General features: G+C 48.0%; 1 long non-coding RNA gene across 1 annotated transcript; it reads left to right on the top strand.

The window, feature by feature from the left end:
* Nucleotides 1-12824: 12824 nt before the first annotated feature.
* On the top strand, nucleotides 12825-16356 carry LOC139807350 (uncharacterized). The gene is made up of 2 exons (XR_011730530.1): nucleotides 12825-13096; nucleotides 15545-16356. It is a non-coding gene; the product is annotated as an uncharacterized lncRNA (long non-coding RNA).
* Nucleotides 16357-16777: the final 421 nt, after the last annotated feature.

Raw genomic sequence — 16777 nt, 5'->3', positions numbered from 1 at the left:
CAGGAGAGAGGTTTTTATCAGAGTTAGCTCTTCCCTTCCCTGTGTGCACACCTGATCCGGGGGGAGGAGGAAGAGCTGGCTGTTGTTTTAAGTCTCCTTTTTCTTTTGTGCTGTGTCTGGGCAGGACCCAGATGTCTGGAATGCACCTTAAAACAGCCTTATCTCCAGAACCCATCATTACATGGCAGGTGGTGGAGCCTACTTTATTTTCTCATCTCTCTTCTTTTTCTTCCCCTCCTTCTAACTTCCCCCTCCACCCCAGGGTAGGAATTTCTGAACCTCAGCCTTGCATGGCTCACACACCTGGAATCCTCTCCTCTCCATCACTGCTCCGACGTGGAAAAGAAAAATAAAGGGAGGAAGCACAAGAAAAGCCATGACAGAAAGACCCCAGACTACTCCTGAAGATGAATGCCTGTAATGTTTTAAACTTGCACAGAAATTAAAAAAGAAAAAACAACAAATGTTCAGCCCCCTTCCTATTTAGTTGCCCCTGTGCCCACTCAGGACAAAGACCCCAGGGGTACAGCTCACTGTGCCAAAAAGTTCTGCCTCTTCCCTGGGCCAACCAAGTCCATCAGGCTTGAGTAGGAAAATGCAATTTTTACCTGGGCAAGAGAAGATGTAAAATGACCTTCCTCCTGCTCACGGTGCCCTGGGAAGCCTGACCCTCTAATCCTTCTAAAACAGGCACGTTTTGGTTCATAGCTTTGTAATTGCAAGGGTTGGTTTAGGCTCATTTACCCCTTTGGTGTAAGCAGTGTGTTTCTGCTCCAGGGGCAGATTTCCAGCCCAGCAGCTCCATCCCCAGCCCTGGTCCTCACATCTGTGTCCCAGCACAGCCTGGGGTTCAGGTGCTGCATCTCCTGATGCACAAATTCCTGTGCTTGGAACAAGGGAGGAGCAAGATCTGCAAAGTTTGGACTGTTCTGATTATCAAGAACTTTTCAAATCTAAGATCTGGGTGCAGGATGGGCGTTTGAATGCAATAACCCCAGTGTGCAAAAGGGCAGCACCAACTGCCCCATTTTTCACTGGAATTCACTCGGGAAGTGGTGCTGTGATGAGCTGCACATCCCTGCCAGATTTGCCACAGGGAGCTGATAAACCAAAGCAAATCTGTTGAAATCACCCAGAACTATTCTTGGTTATTTTGGGGTTTGACCTCTGCTCCTTGCACTCCTGGCAGCTCAGAAATTCTGCAGTGCCAGCCCATGGCACCAGGAGGGCAGAACCCACCAGAGCCCCAGTTCCCAGCCCCTTCCCTCAAACTCAGCTCCTCCTGGGCTGGATTTGGGCAGAGCAGAGCCCAGCCCTGCTGCAACTTGTGGAGCAAGGAACCCACAGGAGCAGAGCCCCAGGATTAAAAGTATGCAAAAAGCCTGCAACTGCACGGCCTTTGCTCTGCCACCCCTGAAAACATAGCCCCCAGTTACACTTTCTGAGCTGGAAAACCCCAGAAACCACAGCCACGAGTGGAGCTGAGCTGCAGGTTCTGCTTTAATTAAAGGTTTTATCACTCCCAGACTTCTCTGGGCTGGAGGAGCAGGGGCATTTGCTGCTTGGGTTTTTTAATCTGCTCAAGTCCCCTTTGGCTCTGTTTCCTCCTAGTAACAGGATGATGATTTGGAGCCATTTCCTATCAACTCAGCCTTGCTCATCCAGAGCAGGATGGGCACTACCTGGGTGCTGAGCACCTCACAGTATCCCAACCCCTGAACATCTCCAGGAAGGTGGATGGATCCCTCCCCCTGCAAGTGTCCTTCCCCAGAGACCCAGATGATGTTTCCAAAGTCTCCTGAACTCCTCAGGTTCAATAATCTTGCTTGTTCACTTTTGAAAAAAAAAAATATCTGGCTCCTGAAGTCACTTCAGGTCTGCATTTGAAATGATCCCAGGGATAAATGAGCCTAAACATAGAAAAACATTTGGTTTTGTTTGATTCTTCGAACTTGGAACAATTCAGAAGCAGGAAATCTGCATAAATTATTTTAATAAAATTAATACTCAGCAAATCCCTGGAATTTAACCTTTGTCTTTTTTTTCTAGGTGTAGAGATACTGTCTATTTACTCCTGTGCTAATGAATAGGTTGTGTAATTTTAACTAAAGCTGTTCCCAGTATAATTTAGTAGCATCAAAAGGCTTGTAAATTCATTTCAACACAACTGAGCTGTTTTTGTGAGAGAACGAAACAGAATCCTGTAAAAAATTCTGGACGTGTTCTTTGCCCTCATTTTTTCAAAAGGAAAATGTATGAAATATAATGAAATATTCTGCTATGAGACAAAACCTGCTCAGTTCCAAGCTCTGTGGCTTTGCAGAGCATCCTGAGCCTCCCAGGGACCCAGCACGTCAGGAACTTTGGGGAAAGTTGTGGGCCTGGGAAAAACGTTCCTCTCTTCTTGCCTCTTTTGTACATCCCAACCCTAAATCTGTTCCTGCACAACAACCAGGGGTCCCCTGACCCCAGGCATCAATTTCACCCCAGCAACAGCAGCAAAACTCTGCTGGTGCTGCCTGGGCAGAGTCTTTGGGGATTTTTTTACTTTGTTTTATTATTACCTCTGAAATGCAGAAGGAGAAATTCAAATCAGGGAAATGCAATAAACTCTGAGCCTGCTGTTGATCAGCTCATCACCCATTAAGGAGCAGAGGCCTTTATTAAAAAGGACACGTCTTATTAAAAAGATATGAAACAAAAGTGAGTTTTAATTTTATTGGGGAGACAGAGTCATTGCCAGAGACAGCCCATGGCTATGTGTGATGATCCAGGCAAGAGGGAGGGCAGGGAAGCACTATCACAAATATGAAGCTAATAACTTTTTTACTCTTAGGGAAAGTGCAGTTCAATTTCTGGTGCTCCAGGCATGTGCAGCTTGAGTGGAAATTTAGAGAAATTACATCCACCTGCTTCCATTTCTTATATCCAGGGCCAGATCTTCCACCAGTGTAAATCAGTTTATCTCCATGCAGCCCAGCAGATTTATGCCAGCTCAAGTTGTAGCCCCTGGTCTTGTGCTTCAGAATAAGCAGATTTAAATTACAAATGAGCACAAACCCCTCAGAACATTCTCCACTCTCAGAACTCAGAAGAAAAAACTGACCTCTGGACCACCTCCTGCCATCCCCCAGGTTCCTCAGCTCTTGGGACAATATTAGCCACGAGGGTGGGTTTTTTCAGCATATATCTAAATATGAAAATACTGGTGAGGTTTGGGTTTGTTTATGGGGGTTTAAGTATTGGTTTTTATTCTTCCACTAACACCAAGTGGACCAATGTTTTATTTATGTATTTGGGCAGATGTAAAACTACACCCAGTTGTCTCCCTCAGGTCTGTGCCTGCCCTTGACCTTCAGAACCCAGGGGGCTGCCCCCCACCCCAGAGATGTCTGCACAGGGTTTGGATGCTGCCTTGCACACAAGTGATCAGCAGGGACACAAACACCAACACCTCCAGTTCCCTTACCAGGCTCCTCTCAGGACAGACACAGAGCAAAGGCCAGAGCATCCTGCTGCCCCTCCCTGAGCCCAAGGGAGCCACGAGGCCAGGACCAGGCAGAAACATCCCCTACGAGTTGGTGTTCACCTGGTGTCACCTCCAAGCCTTGGAAAGCCCTTTCTGGGATGGCAGGGACAGACACTGCCTGTTGGGCATCACCCAAACCCCTGGAGCTGCCACCAAAGGCTGTGACCCCCCCTTGGGGTGCTGCCCACCCACCCAGAGGCTGGCACAGAGCTCCCTGCAGGTTTGGAGCTGGACAGGGAGTGCTCTGTCACCAAGAGCCCCTGGGTTTGTTGTTTCTGCAGGAGAGAACTCAGCTTCCCCCTGCCAGGGGCTCTGCCAGGTTTGCAGGTCCAGGCACAGAGAGCTCACGTGTGACTGAGAAACTGAATATACCTGTAAAACAGTGACTGATGTCAGACTCCCCTGGCTGCTTAATGCCTCTGTTACAGTAATTTCAGAGCAGCACATTGATAAAGCAAGTTGCTTCATGTCTGCTGCTCAGATAGATGAGAGCTGGGGCTCTGAGCACTGCCAGGGGAGCTGAGCTGCTGCACAGGGGCAGCTCTGGACCTGCAGCACCTTTGTCTGAAGAGGAGAAGTCTTATCCAAGTGGTGGCAAATGTTCCAACACTGCAACAAAGTCGGGGACCAGCCAAGGAGCTCAGTGTGACCCCCAAACACCCGTGTGCTGTGTGGCCTCCTGGAGTCACTGCCTGGGGACAGGTGACACCTGGTGGGTGACACAGCAGGGAGGGCACACACAGCAGGTCCCACTAAAAACATCCTCCCTGAGCAGGAAAAAGCCCATTTCAAGAGCCTGACAGCCCCAAGCAGGGACAAGGACTCAGCCTGATCAATCCCCTCTGGTTTCATCCCCAGATGCTGCTCCCCATGCTCCCAGCTACCCCCCCATGCAGGCAGGAAAAGCCTCAGGCAGAGGCAGGGTATGGAAATATTGGTTCAGCTCCAATCTACTTCCTTGTCCTGACAGAGATCTGGAATAACTCCCTCAGAAGGTGCCCAGCTAAAGGATGCTGTCAGGTATTCCCTGGGTGTGAGTTTTCTTGAGAGTTTTTAAGCTCAGGCCCTGGGTGTTCCAGGGGGGCAAAGGAAGAATTCTGCATTTTTCTCAATGGGATGGAGGGGAAAGAGCCTTGGGGTTTTTTCTGGGAGCACCTACAATGTCTGCAAAATTACCTTCTCTCCATCCCAAGTCAAGGTAGATCACTTGAATCTCTACAGCAGTTGGTGCAGATTTTTCCACTGCTCATGAAATGAAGTCAGAAAAAAAAAAAAAAAAAAAGCCAAAAAAAAAAAAGGAAATACTGACTGTGAAGCAGTTTTCATTCTTGGCTGAGACAGATTCCCTGAAGTAACATGTATGTTTATCTTTAACATTGGTTTCTTACATCTCTAAATATGCCCTCCCAGAACCTGAAAACACAAGGCAGCATTAGCAAAGACAACCTAATGCCTCCCTCAGTCATTAATACAACAATGTCACGCTGGGATTCTGCACAAAGCCCCCGTATATCAGGTCTGCAAACAGACAGAATGTAAAACATGGTCTCACGTGGTAGGGATTTTGCTGAGCCTTGGAAATCTTCAATTTTTAAAAAGGCAAAGGGATTCAAATCAAACCCAGGCTGCCTCTCTCCCTTTGTCTCATAATTGTCATCATCAAAAATCCAGAGCTGAGGTGTCACCTCGGCCAGGAGAGCAGAGGAATACACTTTGCAACAGTAAATAATGCAGGAGCAGAATATTAGTGCAGAGCACCCACTGATGGCTCCTGCCTGGGTGATGCTGGGAGGCAGGAGCAGCCCAGCAGATGCAGGTACAGCACCTCACAGCTCTACTTAATTTTTTTTTTTCCTCCCAAGGTGTGGTCAAAGTTACTGAGGCAGAGGTGCAGATCTGCCCCGGAGCTACAGATCCCACACTGGGAGGCAGAGACCTGGGGAAAGGCTAAACTGGGAGCCAGAGGCCCCCGAGGTGACAGCCAGCACCTTGGCTGGCAGCACCCAGGGGTCACCCTGGTCCTGATTTAATATTCCAGGACACACACAGCGTGAACCACCCTGACCCCAGAGCTCCTGTGGTGTCTCCACTGCGTGGAGCCTGTGCAGCCCTGGTGGGACAGGGATGGGATCTCCAGCACTTTTCACCATCCCAGGAAACCCAGAGCTCCCCTGGATCGAGGCACATCTGCAACTCAGCAGCCCTGGGGACGTGTCTAAATAAGTGCCCTGATAAAAACCATCACACTTTTAACCAAAATAATTAAAATTAGAGTTATTTGTGTTGGCTCAGCTTCAGTCCCGATGACTTCCAGCAAAACTGAGGCATACACTTTAAATACTTCTCTGAAGCCTTTCATCTCCTGCTCAACAGAAGCCATGCATACACGAAAGCTCCTCCATTTCCCCAAATCTACATAAAGATCAGAACATCAGCTATTATGCAGAATTATTAAAATCACCCCTCTCTTATTTTAATATACAGCTCTGAACAGAAAGGTGCAATTGTTCCCACACGCAGGGGGTTGGGAGGGGGCTGAGGAGCCCCAAAGTGCAGCCTCCAGCTGGGCTTCACCTCCCCCTTTGCATCTTCAGGTGGGACACAGCACAGGGGCTGCATGGGGCCTCCCTCCAGCTAGAGTTTCAAAGACCCCCCCCTCCAGGAAGAGGGGTTTGCCTTGGACATGTCCCTTTCTGACAGAGAAAGGGGAAAAATTGGGTTTGTCCCTCCAACCAACACTGCAAACCTCGGGTCAAGCAGCCACCAGTGTCCTGAACGCTGCCAGTACTCATCAAGGCCAGAAGAACAGAACTCCAAATTAAAGATTATTTATTTAAACACCATATAATCAAATCCAGGTGTCCCTGTAAGGTGTCAGCTAAGCTTTGGGTCCCTGAGGAGGTTACCCATGTGCTTCTCAGAGCCAGCAGAGCCAGCACCCCAACCACCCCCTGCCCCAAGTGTGGCTGCACTGGTGCCAGCTCCATTTCTGGGTATTCCTGGGCAGGGAAAGCTCACACCAAGCTCCCTCCCAGCTGCTCTCTCAGCCTGGAGAGCATCTCAGAGCAAGTCCAGACAAGGCAGAGCTGAAGAAGGGAGCAGAAAGGAGCAGAAAGGAGCATTCCCAAAGGCGTGTCCCTGGCCGGGGCTGGAATTGCTGCTCAGATAAGGCAGCGTGTGCCTTCATGTCGGGGAAAGGGAAGGGCTCGGGTTACTCACAAACTGCACTGGGAGCTGCAGACAAAAGGCCAGGAATGAGATGACAAAGCCTCGGAGCTCGGCGTGCTGGGACAGCTCTGAGGAGCTCCGTGTCTGCCCTGCCAGGGACCCAGCACCCAGCCCGCAGAACCTGGGGACGGAACCACAGGCACGGCCCAGGGCATCGGTCAAACCAGAACCTCTGTCCCTAAATCTGTGCTCAACACGGCCAAATCTCCAAGGATCTTTCTCTAAATTGCTCACACCAAATGCCAGGAGAGCCCCGCACGCAGTCACAGGCAGATCCACGGTCAAAGGTTGTAGAAGGTTTGGAAGAGTTGTTTCCTATTTCTAGTCAGGAAAACCACAAAAAGAACCCCGAACAGAAAACACATTTCTTCGTATTTTCAGCTTCGTTCAAGTCATAAAAAAATCCCTTTGCTGCATCCCAACTTCTCAGCGTTAGCAGTAAATGGATTGAGAAGGAGTAGCAGAAAAGGTTAGAATGTTCTGAAAAAGCTTCCAGAAGACAAATATACTTATCCAAACTAAACTCAGTGTTTTCACTACTACATCTTTCAACTCAGCTTTGTCAGCACTTGTACCTTGACAAGGATGGAGCCAGGACAACCTCTGGCATTTCTGCCCCTGTGCACACAGTGATTGCATCACCCCCGTGCAGCACTGAGCACCATTTCACAAGAAACCTCCAGTTTCCCAGAAAACAATCAAGATGGCACAAGTATAAACAACTCTGTTTTACCTAATAATTATTTCACACCAACTGAAGGATAAACAACTTTCCCCAGTGCTGTTCACAAAAGACCAGCACACCCCTGTGTACAGAGCAAAGCTGACCATACCCCCCCAGCTTGTGCAGCTCCAAGATGAGGGGTGTGAAGGATATTTGTGCCCAAACCCATTATTTAGAAGCCACAAGGGACACGGCCATCACTTCATGGCTCCCTGTGTTCCTCTCTCAAACAAACAGACGTGCTGGCACATGCTGAAGGTACCCAAAGTGTCACTGCAGCAAACAAAAGCAAAGCTGCACGGAGTCACAGGGAGATTAATGGTAAGAACAGGGAAAAAAAAACCCAAAAACCTGTATCTGCAAATAACATCAGCCCTGCCAGTAAGTGTCTGAGTACAAAGATGGGAGAAGGCAGACTTGGCTGCTTCTGAAAGGGTCAGCTCAGCCCCACACCTTGCAGCTCCCTGCAGTGCTGTCCTGCACAGCCAGCAGCAAAGCTGCCTCCTGAACTGGGAAATGTAATATTCTCCTCTATTTGCACCCTGACAGAGCTTCCCAGAAAGGGCCTGGTTGAGCCAGACAGCAGCAAGGACTCAAAATTTTTTAGAAAGTAGATTTTAGGCAAAGGCTTCAGAAGGAGCGGGCAGTGCATTTCATTTGGATTTAATAACTGGGGTGCAGACTCCTTCCTGAGGGGGGTTGCTGGAATTTTGGGGCCTGGCCTCCTGTTTTAGTGGGTTTACAGCAAACAATTCTCTTGTTTCTCAGGCACAGCAGTGACTTGCAGCTCGTGCAGCTGAAGAAGTTTGCCCGTGATGCTTTCAAATGCTTACTGTGTATGGCTTTCTGAGGTGATAAAAAAAAAAAATTAAAAAATTGTGCCTGTAGTCTCCTGATTCCATAGAAAATCAGCTATCTGCTGTCCATCCCACTCACAAGAGTTATCAGAGTCTTTAAAATGCCAGTTATTGGGGGATGTAACTTTTTAGTGTTGCTCCAAACTGCAGACCAGAGGGAGGAATATTTCCTCCATATTTTCCAGGAAATCGGTTTCTGTGAAATATCATTTTCCATGCTGTGTGATGTTCCTCTACATTTTTATGGTATAAATAACACCATCTCCACAGACATAGCTGTAGCTGTGATACAGCTTTACAAGCTTCCTGATACCTTCCCTCCTTAGCCCTGAACTTCTGCCATCAGTTATTTCACTGCAGCAAACAAATCCCAACCTGCACAGAAGCCCCAACAGATTCATTGGAAGAACTGCAGGAAAACTGCAGGAAAACTGCAGGAAAACTGCAGGAAAACTGCAGGAAAACTGCAGGAAAACTGCAGGAAAACTGCAGGAAAACTGCATCTGCAAACACCATCAGCCCTGCCAGGGGTCTTCCCACCTGTGCCTGAGCACATTTCTGGTAGAAACCAGATTTTCCTGGAAAGGCAGAAAGACCATTCCAGCCCCCACAAGCATGGTCTCAAAGTCAGCCTTGGTTTTCCACCCCACAAATCCTGGTGGGAAACATGGAGCTGATGTGATTGTGTCACCAGGACCCTTTTATAAGCCCTGAGCCCTGTGTTGTAACCTGGAGGTGGCACCTGGAAGTAGCAGCAGAGGAGAGCAGGTTACAGCTTGTTGGCTCTTTACTGAATGGCACCTCCTGGAGCAATCAAGGGAAGCTGAGCAAAAAAATAAAGGTGCAAAACATTTCTCCTCAAAACTTCCTTCTTTTAAAGAAGAAAATATTTTCACTCAAGTGTTCCTCTCTTCAAAGGCAGAACTAAATCTACTAGAAAAAGGTTTTCTTCCTCTGCTTCTCAGTTTTCCATTCTTTCCTTTTTCTGTGTTTGTTTTAATTCTTTCACAAAGAGAACTTCTTTACTTCTTAGAAAGAAAACAAAGGGAAAATGGCAAGACCAGACTTCGACTAAAAGCTTCTAAAGTCACAATTTTATTTTTTTTCCCCCAGAAGCCACAACAGAATAAAAAGTTCTGCCTGTTCCAGCTTGCTCTGCTCTGTACACCCCACAACCTGCAGGAGTCTGAGCGTGGAAAAAGTCCCATTCCCTGGATATGGCAGCAGGAGGAAGCCAGGAGCCTTCCTGCTCTGCTGCAAGCTCAGGAACACCAAACTCCCAGGACTCCAAAGATATATCCTGCAGCTGAATCCAAAGCCTCTGCAGGAAGAGGAAAGCCAAAACTATTAATGTGGAAGAGCCTGAGCAAGGCTGCAGAGCCAGGTGTGTTGGCTCCTGCCAACTCCCATTGCCACAGGGAGAAGAGGAACAGAGCAGAGGCAGCTTTCCCTTTGAAATTTGGAAGTGAAAGGGAGAAAGTAAAGTTGTGTGGAGCCTGGGGATAGGGTGAAGGCGACAGGAAAGGTCGGTGTGATCAGTTTGCTTCCCTCTGCAAGTTGCAAATGAGCAATTAGGGCTTAGAATATTTGAAATAAAATTACTGGGACCTGTCATCAGTCAATTGACCTCTCGCAGACACCTTGGTGACTGAGGAGCATGATCAGAGCCTTAGATATACCAAGCCATTAAGGATCTAATTCCATTTACTGTAGACACAGATTCGTTGAGTGCCCTGGGACCATTTTGGCACGTTCTGCCCTTTTCCTTGCAAGATGCAGCCTTGAAAACAAAGTGATCAGGAATTCAAGTGATAAAGCTGTAGGCTCAACCAAATGGTTTGGTGATGGTACAGGGAACAAACCCAAAGAAACCTCAGCAAGTCTCAGCCTTCCTCCTTTCCTCTATTGTTCTGCCATTCAAAGACTTCCTTACAAGCCTTCATTTTGCAACTTGTATTTTGGGCTCTTCACAGCAATGAGCTCCAGAAGAGAACTGGACTGACTGAGCCCCCTGCCCCTGGCAGTGCTGAGCAAGGCTGAGCAAGGCTCCCAGAGGTGACTTCCCAATGCCACCAGGCTCACCCCAGCTCTGCTTTGAGGAGACTGCAGAGAGCAGAGCAGGCAGGATGACTCCCCATGATCAAACAAGGGGTTTTGGCTCCACTTCAGAAGGGTTACGAGATTGTTTTCCTGTGATGCATGTGGGAGAGTGAGTGCTACCCAGGGAAAGGGTGCAGGAAGGCTGCTTACATGGCAGCAGAGTCAGGGAAACCACAGAAAATTCAAGTGAAACACAGTGTTCCCCCCTGGTGCCTTGTTCTGTGATGGGAAACACAAAGAACGCAGAGTCCAAGGGCTCTTTTCAGTCCTTGTTCTTATGTAGACAGTTGCTTTATGAAGATGTTTTCCCCCAATCATAAATAAACTTCGGAGGCAAACGGGCAAAAACCCTCAAGTAATTATTCTCCATCTGCTTGTAGACTGAATTTACAGTGTGCAATTTCAGGAGACGTGGCCCTGAGCTTTCCTCTGCTGTGTTTGATGTCTCAAACCTGCAGACCAAGTAAATAATTTTATTCCATTTATTGGACAAATTTAGAGGTCAAAGCTGACAAGGCTTCAAGACCACACAGGTTTCCTCCAACTGGTGGAATGTGCCTCGCAGACACTGCAGGGAAGAGCCTCCATCCCCTGACATATTTCCATCAGCAGGGCTTGAGAGCTTGCAGCAGCAGTTTTATGATGTGTTGGCAGCTTTTTCCACCTAAAGGATACGTGTTGAAAGCTTAAGGGAACTGATAGCTGAAAAGATTGGGTATTGTGGAACAACACTGCTCCTACCCAGCTCTCCCTTCCCCAGCCAGTGCTACCCTCTCTAGCCTTGACAGCAGGAGCTGTAGACTTTAAAGGTTTTTGTTATTTTCCCCAGCAAACAAAACAAACAAAGAACTGATTTGTATCTAAAAGAACTCCATCCCTGGCTCCAAGCTGTGCAGCACTGCACAACTCTGCAGAGTTTGGTTTATTGTTTCCCACAGCCCTAAGAAAACAAAAGCATCACCAGTGATAACCTTCGGTGTGTATTTCTCCTACAAAAAAACCCAGACTTCTTTTTCTCTAAAAGTATTCCAGCAGACACATTTATAGGTTGATGGGCTCACCCTCCACGTTTAAAATGTGAGGCAAAAAAAACCCCAGAAGTTTTAATTCCGAATTGCAGGAAGTCACTCTGAGCACTGCTGCTCACTGCAATTCAGCACAATCAAAACTGAAGCAGCAAAGTTTGTGACCTGTGTCATAACCAAACCAGCCCAGATTTATAATCTCTGGTTTACCCAACAAACAGACTGAGAAACAGGATTCTTGCACAGTTCTTACATGGGAAACAGTGTGGAAGAACAGGAGGTGGCTTTAGCATCTCAAAAAGAAAGAAAAGTTAAATGCAGTCTATTTACTTAGTTGTCTACATCCTGCTCCACTGGAAAAGCAAACTAATTGAAATATTTTGATTTGTGCAGATTAGTAAACTTAAAAGATGCAGAAGTAATCTGCCTTCTGGAATATTTTTGCTGACTGGAAAGCATGGACACCTCGAGCTGGGCCTGCAGAGCTCCCCACAGCAGCATTTGGGAGGCTGAAAATCAGCCCCAACCCTGAGCACCCCTCTCAGGGGCACCCCCAATGCCAGCCCCGGGTTGGGCACCTTCCAACCCCCCATCCCGTGAAAAGGAGAGCAACGAGGAAGGTTTAAAAAAGAGGGGGAAAACCCCACAACTTAACAGATGCCCCTAGCACACCAAGCAGCTCCTGCAGGCTCACTCCAGCCTGGATCCCTTCAGAGCTCAAGCACCACAGAGCATCCCTCCACTTCCCAAAGCTCTTCTATCCAAAGTCTTTGCCAGATGATGCCACAGCAAGATTTTGCAGCTTGAGTTACTCGTTTAGAGGGATTGCATTCCAGCCCCAACCTCACAACACATGACCTGCTCCAAAGCAGCTCTGCCAGTGCCAGAAAAGTGAAATGAAAAAGTTTCTTACGGAGAAAAGCAAACACAACCCTTGGGCAATTTGACCTGACAAGGAGAAAAAGAAAAAGTCTCCTCTTTCTTGTTGGTCCCTTCCAACATTTTTTAAAATTACATCCCTTGGGAGGGACAGACCTCCCAGAGCCATTGGTTTGGGGGTGTCAGAGCAGAGCCCATTGCTGGGCTGGGGCGGGAAGCAGATGGATGGGTGGAAGGATGGATGGAAGGATGTAAAGAAGGATGGAGGGATGGATGGGTTGTAGGGAGGGATGGATGGGTGGATGGAAGGAAGGATGGAGGGATGGATGGGGTGGGCTCCAGCCCCCCCCCCAGCGCAGGCACCGCGCGGGTCCGCGGAGCGCGGGGAGGAGCCGCCCTGCGCTGCCCTCTCCATTGGCTGGGAGCGCGGGGGAGGGCAGATAAAGGGTGAAACCCGCGGTGGGTGCGGAGGGGAGGGCAGGGCAGGCAGGGCCTCTGCTGCCAGCCCGGTCACCCCGCTCCTGGGGGGACATCCCAGCCAAGGAGCGGCCCTCCCCCTCCCCGCCACCTCCTCTGGATTCTGTTCAAAAAGAAGGAAAGACGGGAAAAAAAAGAAGAGAAGAGCGAGTCCTTCAACTTTTCATCCCCCAGCTGCCCCTCTCCCGTGTCCTCCCTTCCCCAGGGCTTCGCTTCGGTTTTGGGATTTCGAAGCTCCAGCAAAGCGGGCGCAGGACGGGAGCGCTGCCCGGGAGAGGTGAGAGAGGGGAGAGGGGTGGGAGCAAAGCGGGGTGAGGGTCGGGGCTGGGGGGGTCACTGGGGACAGAGTGGGTTCTGGGGAAGGTCTCTGCCTTGGCCAGAAGATGCAGGAGATGGAGGAGCTCACCCAGCAGCCCCTTCCTTTGCTGGAACACTTTGGCCAGGAAAGAGGTTTTAGAAGGAAAAATGCAAACATCTTAAACCCGTTCCAATGGGGAACTAAGTTGTAAATAAGAACAAAGTTGTTTGCTGCAGAAATTGGCAATACCTGGAGAGATTAATGGAAAAATATGCCCTAAACTGGAAGTTACGTGGTTGTGTCTGGCCTTGGAGATGAGTACAGGTCAGAGAGAACCCATGGAGCTCCTCTGGATTCACAGCCCTGCAGTGAATCCCAGACCTGAGCCCCATCCAAGCCACCACTTGTGAGAACTCAGCTTAGTTTCTATCAGTTGATTCTTCTCTTGATTTTCCATCTTGAAAAATGTTCTCTGACCTATCCAGAAGTACCACGAAAAAGTGAAATATTTACAGAAGTAGCCATAGTTGCTGGGTTTCCTTATAAAGAAAGTTTCTGCTTGCTTTAGTTTGAGACATGTGCTGAGTTCTATGAAGTCCCCAAGCCCTGACCTGCTCTGTGCAGCATTTGGTGGGCTCTGCTGAAGAGGCAGGGATGCTCTCTGGGGTCAGGGGGCTCAAGATGCTTTATTTCCCCCTCCTGTGGATTTTTTGTTTGTGCTGATACTGGGTACCAGCAGAAGAGTCCAAAGGTCTTCTCAGAGAGAAAATCATGAGTTTTTAAATGACTTCAGCTACTGGTACAAACTCAGGTCCCACTCTCACAGCAAGGCACAGTGCTGAAGCCAACCCCAAATTTAACTGCCTTGTAAAACTTCCTCAGAACCAAGAGAAATGCAAAGCTCTTTATAAACCATTAGCAGCCAACCTCAAGCAAGGACTTTGGAAAAGTGTGAGTAATGCTGGAGTAGGGCAGAAAACATGGCATGGCAGTAGGAACATTTCCTAAGGTCATTTTCAGACATAAAACCTGCTGCAGGTAGGGGTTGCAGAAGTGTTGCCTCTGGAAGTTCAGTGTCTGACACTTGGTATCAGATCTGAGCAGTTTGTACTCAGGCTATTTCCAAACACAACCTTTTGTAGCAACACAACAATGTTTTATACACATTTGCAGCCAGGATGAGGAGTTACTGATGCTTGGGAGAGCACCAAGGGCTTTGCACTCCAAGTGTCCAGGGCTTGAGCTCACCAGGCCTAACAGAAAGTCCATTTCATACAAGAAATGCCACAGCTGTGGCTCAGAGCATCATTTTTAGCTCCCCTACCAACCAAGAAATATAGAAGCATTTGCTCACTTTAAAGTTCAGAGAAGTCCAGTACAATTTGATCTGACCTTTGGCTAAAGGCTTGCTGCTTCTGAGGCTGCAGAAGATCTTTGCTACTGCTCAGGTAGATGCAAAAAGATTGCAGTCTGACCCTCAAGTCTTTTCCCCCTGGACAAGCAAAAACTAAGTGGGACCTCATTAAAAGATTAGAAAAAACCCAACCAACAAACCCCCCATGCTGCTAACTTTTAAATTGCTTCAAAGTGGTTGTTCAAGACTGAGGGGTAATTCCACATCGGAGGTGGGTCCATGGAGCTTGTATTTCAAGTTTTTATTATCATTGTTTTAATGTGAGATTTTGTTGATAAGCACCTTGGCTTAATGAGCTGAGCTGTTCCTGGAGGAAGCTGAAGCCAAAGTCAGCCTTGCAGCTGCTTCTTTTCTCTCCTGGGCATACTGGTTTTGTGAATTCCAGATATGAAGTGGTTAATAGCTGGGAGCTGTGCATTAGGCCTTTGTGGTGTTAAAGCCCGTTGTAACTTGCCTGATAAAAGGTATTTCAAATAAGCCAGGATTGCAGAGAGGAATTTCAGTTGATGGGTTCCTGCCTAAGCCACCCTTTCTCAGGATTTACCCAAAAGCTTTTAACATGTCTTGACAGAACGAAGGGAGAGGCTTCAAGGCATCAACAGACAGCAGGTTTATATTTAAAAGCAAAAGTGAGAAACACCCTAAGCTATTTGTTCTATTAAATCCTCAATCAGCACCTTCATAGTGGGGGGGCTGTGGGCTGGCTGTTGGCAAGCAGTTCAGTTCAGCTCCAAGCCAAGTTCCTTGCATCCCACCCTACCTTTTCTCAAGCTGCTGAGTACAAGCCAAGTAAAAGTTGAATTCATAAGTTATCCAGGTGTGTGGAAGAGTGGCCAAAACCTGTTGCTGCTCAGAACTGGACCCTGTGTTAAAATCTTTCAATCTATAATCAGATTCCTTCGCAAGAATCTCAGAAACACCTTTACTGCAGAGATGCAGGGATGTGGTGGGGTTTTTTTTGGGTGCACTATTTCTGATAGTCTTAATTTTCTTTCTTTGTGTCTCTTTTACAGATTGGAAGAGGCTTCGGATGGTGCTTAACAATTCCAATCTCCTTGCTCTGCTCCCTGCCCATGCAGCAAGCAGACCCCAATCACCACACCATGTGGGGCTGTGAATAAGTAAGATTCTTCCTCCCCTGTCCAGGCTAAAGGGAAGTAGCAGCCTAACACGTTCTCATTATTGCCAAAGCTCCTAAAAAGAACCAGCAGGCAAAAGAAAGTTGCCTATGGGCAATCTTTAGATCTTGCAAATTGAGGGGTTTAAGGCCAGGAGGGACTCCAGTGGTTTTTTGTTGCACCAAATCAGAGTCCCAGCCCATTTCATCCCTCCAAGCTCTGGTGACAGAGTTTCCCATCTCCTCCAACACCACAGGGAGCCACTGGGCTTCCCCAGGAGGGAAGTGGACGTGCCAGAACCTCACCTGCGTTTCCTGAGGGCAATAAGGAAAATCCATGGGTTCTGTTGTCCTTCATTCCACCGGAGTCTGTCTCGTACCTAACCAGATTTCAGTGGAGTGAAGCACAAGAGACATGGAGATGAATCAGCAACGAGAGGAACAACTTCCCACTGGCAGAGAAAGGAAACTGCCTGGAAATGTGGATACTCCGGGCATCCCAGCAGAGCCCAGGTGTGCTGGGAGGTGAGAGGAGCATCTTAAGGGCCTCAGTGTTTCTTGAACACCTCCAGTAAGAGCCTATTTTGAGAATGTACTTGCTTTCTGCGTAATATGTAAAGATTAAAAGCCTTCAAAGACCACAAGCTGCTTTCTGGAAGGCTTAAATACCTTATTAACAAGAAATTAAACCCTAATGTGGATAAATTAGATGTGTAACCTCCTCGCTATCAGTCGCCTTCCCTCTAGGACAGGAAACCCAGTAAAGAAACCAGAATGCAGCCCTGTTTCAGTGCACATTCACCACTCTGCATTCCCATGAGGATCTTTCTCCAAAGAACCACACCAGCCAAGCCTCCTTCCTTCCAGCTCTCCTGCCACAGTGCCTCCAGAATCTGCCAAGACTCCATTAAACTTTTAGGCCCATTTATTTTGTAATAAAATGAATCTAAATAATATTTGAGGGAGAATTCGGATTTTTCAGGCTGAGCACAAGAGAGATCTTTTAAGGTGTCAGTGTAAAGTCCTTGAAAGTCAGTGCAAACATCCAACACTAACCGTTCACCACAGTAATTGCCTTTTCAAAGTCCTTAACTCCCCAAGAAGAATGCCCCCAAAACTGAGGTCTGGG

The sequence above is a fragment of the Heliangelus exortis genome, chromosome 25 (genome assembly GCF_036169615.1).
Source record: "Heliangelus exortis chromosome 25, bHelExo1.hap1, whole genome shotgun sequence".
NCBI lineage: Eukaryota > Metazoa > Chordata > Aves > Apodiformes > Trochilidae > Heliangelus > Heliangelus exortis.
Note: the sequence above shows the minus strand (reverse complement) of the source record. Positions and strands in the feature narration are given on the sequence as shown.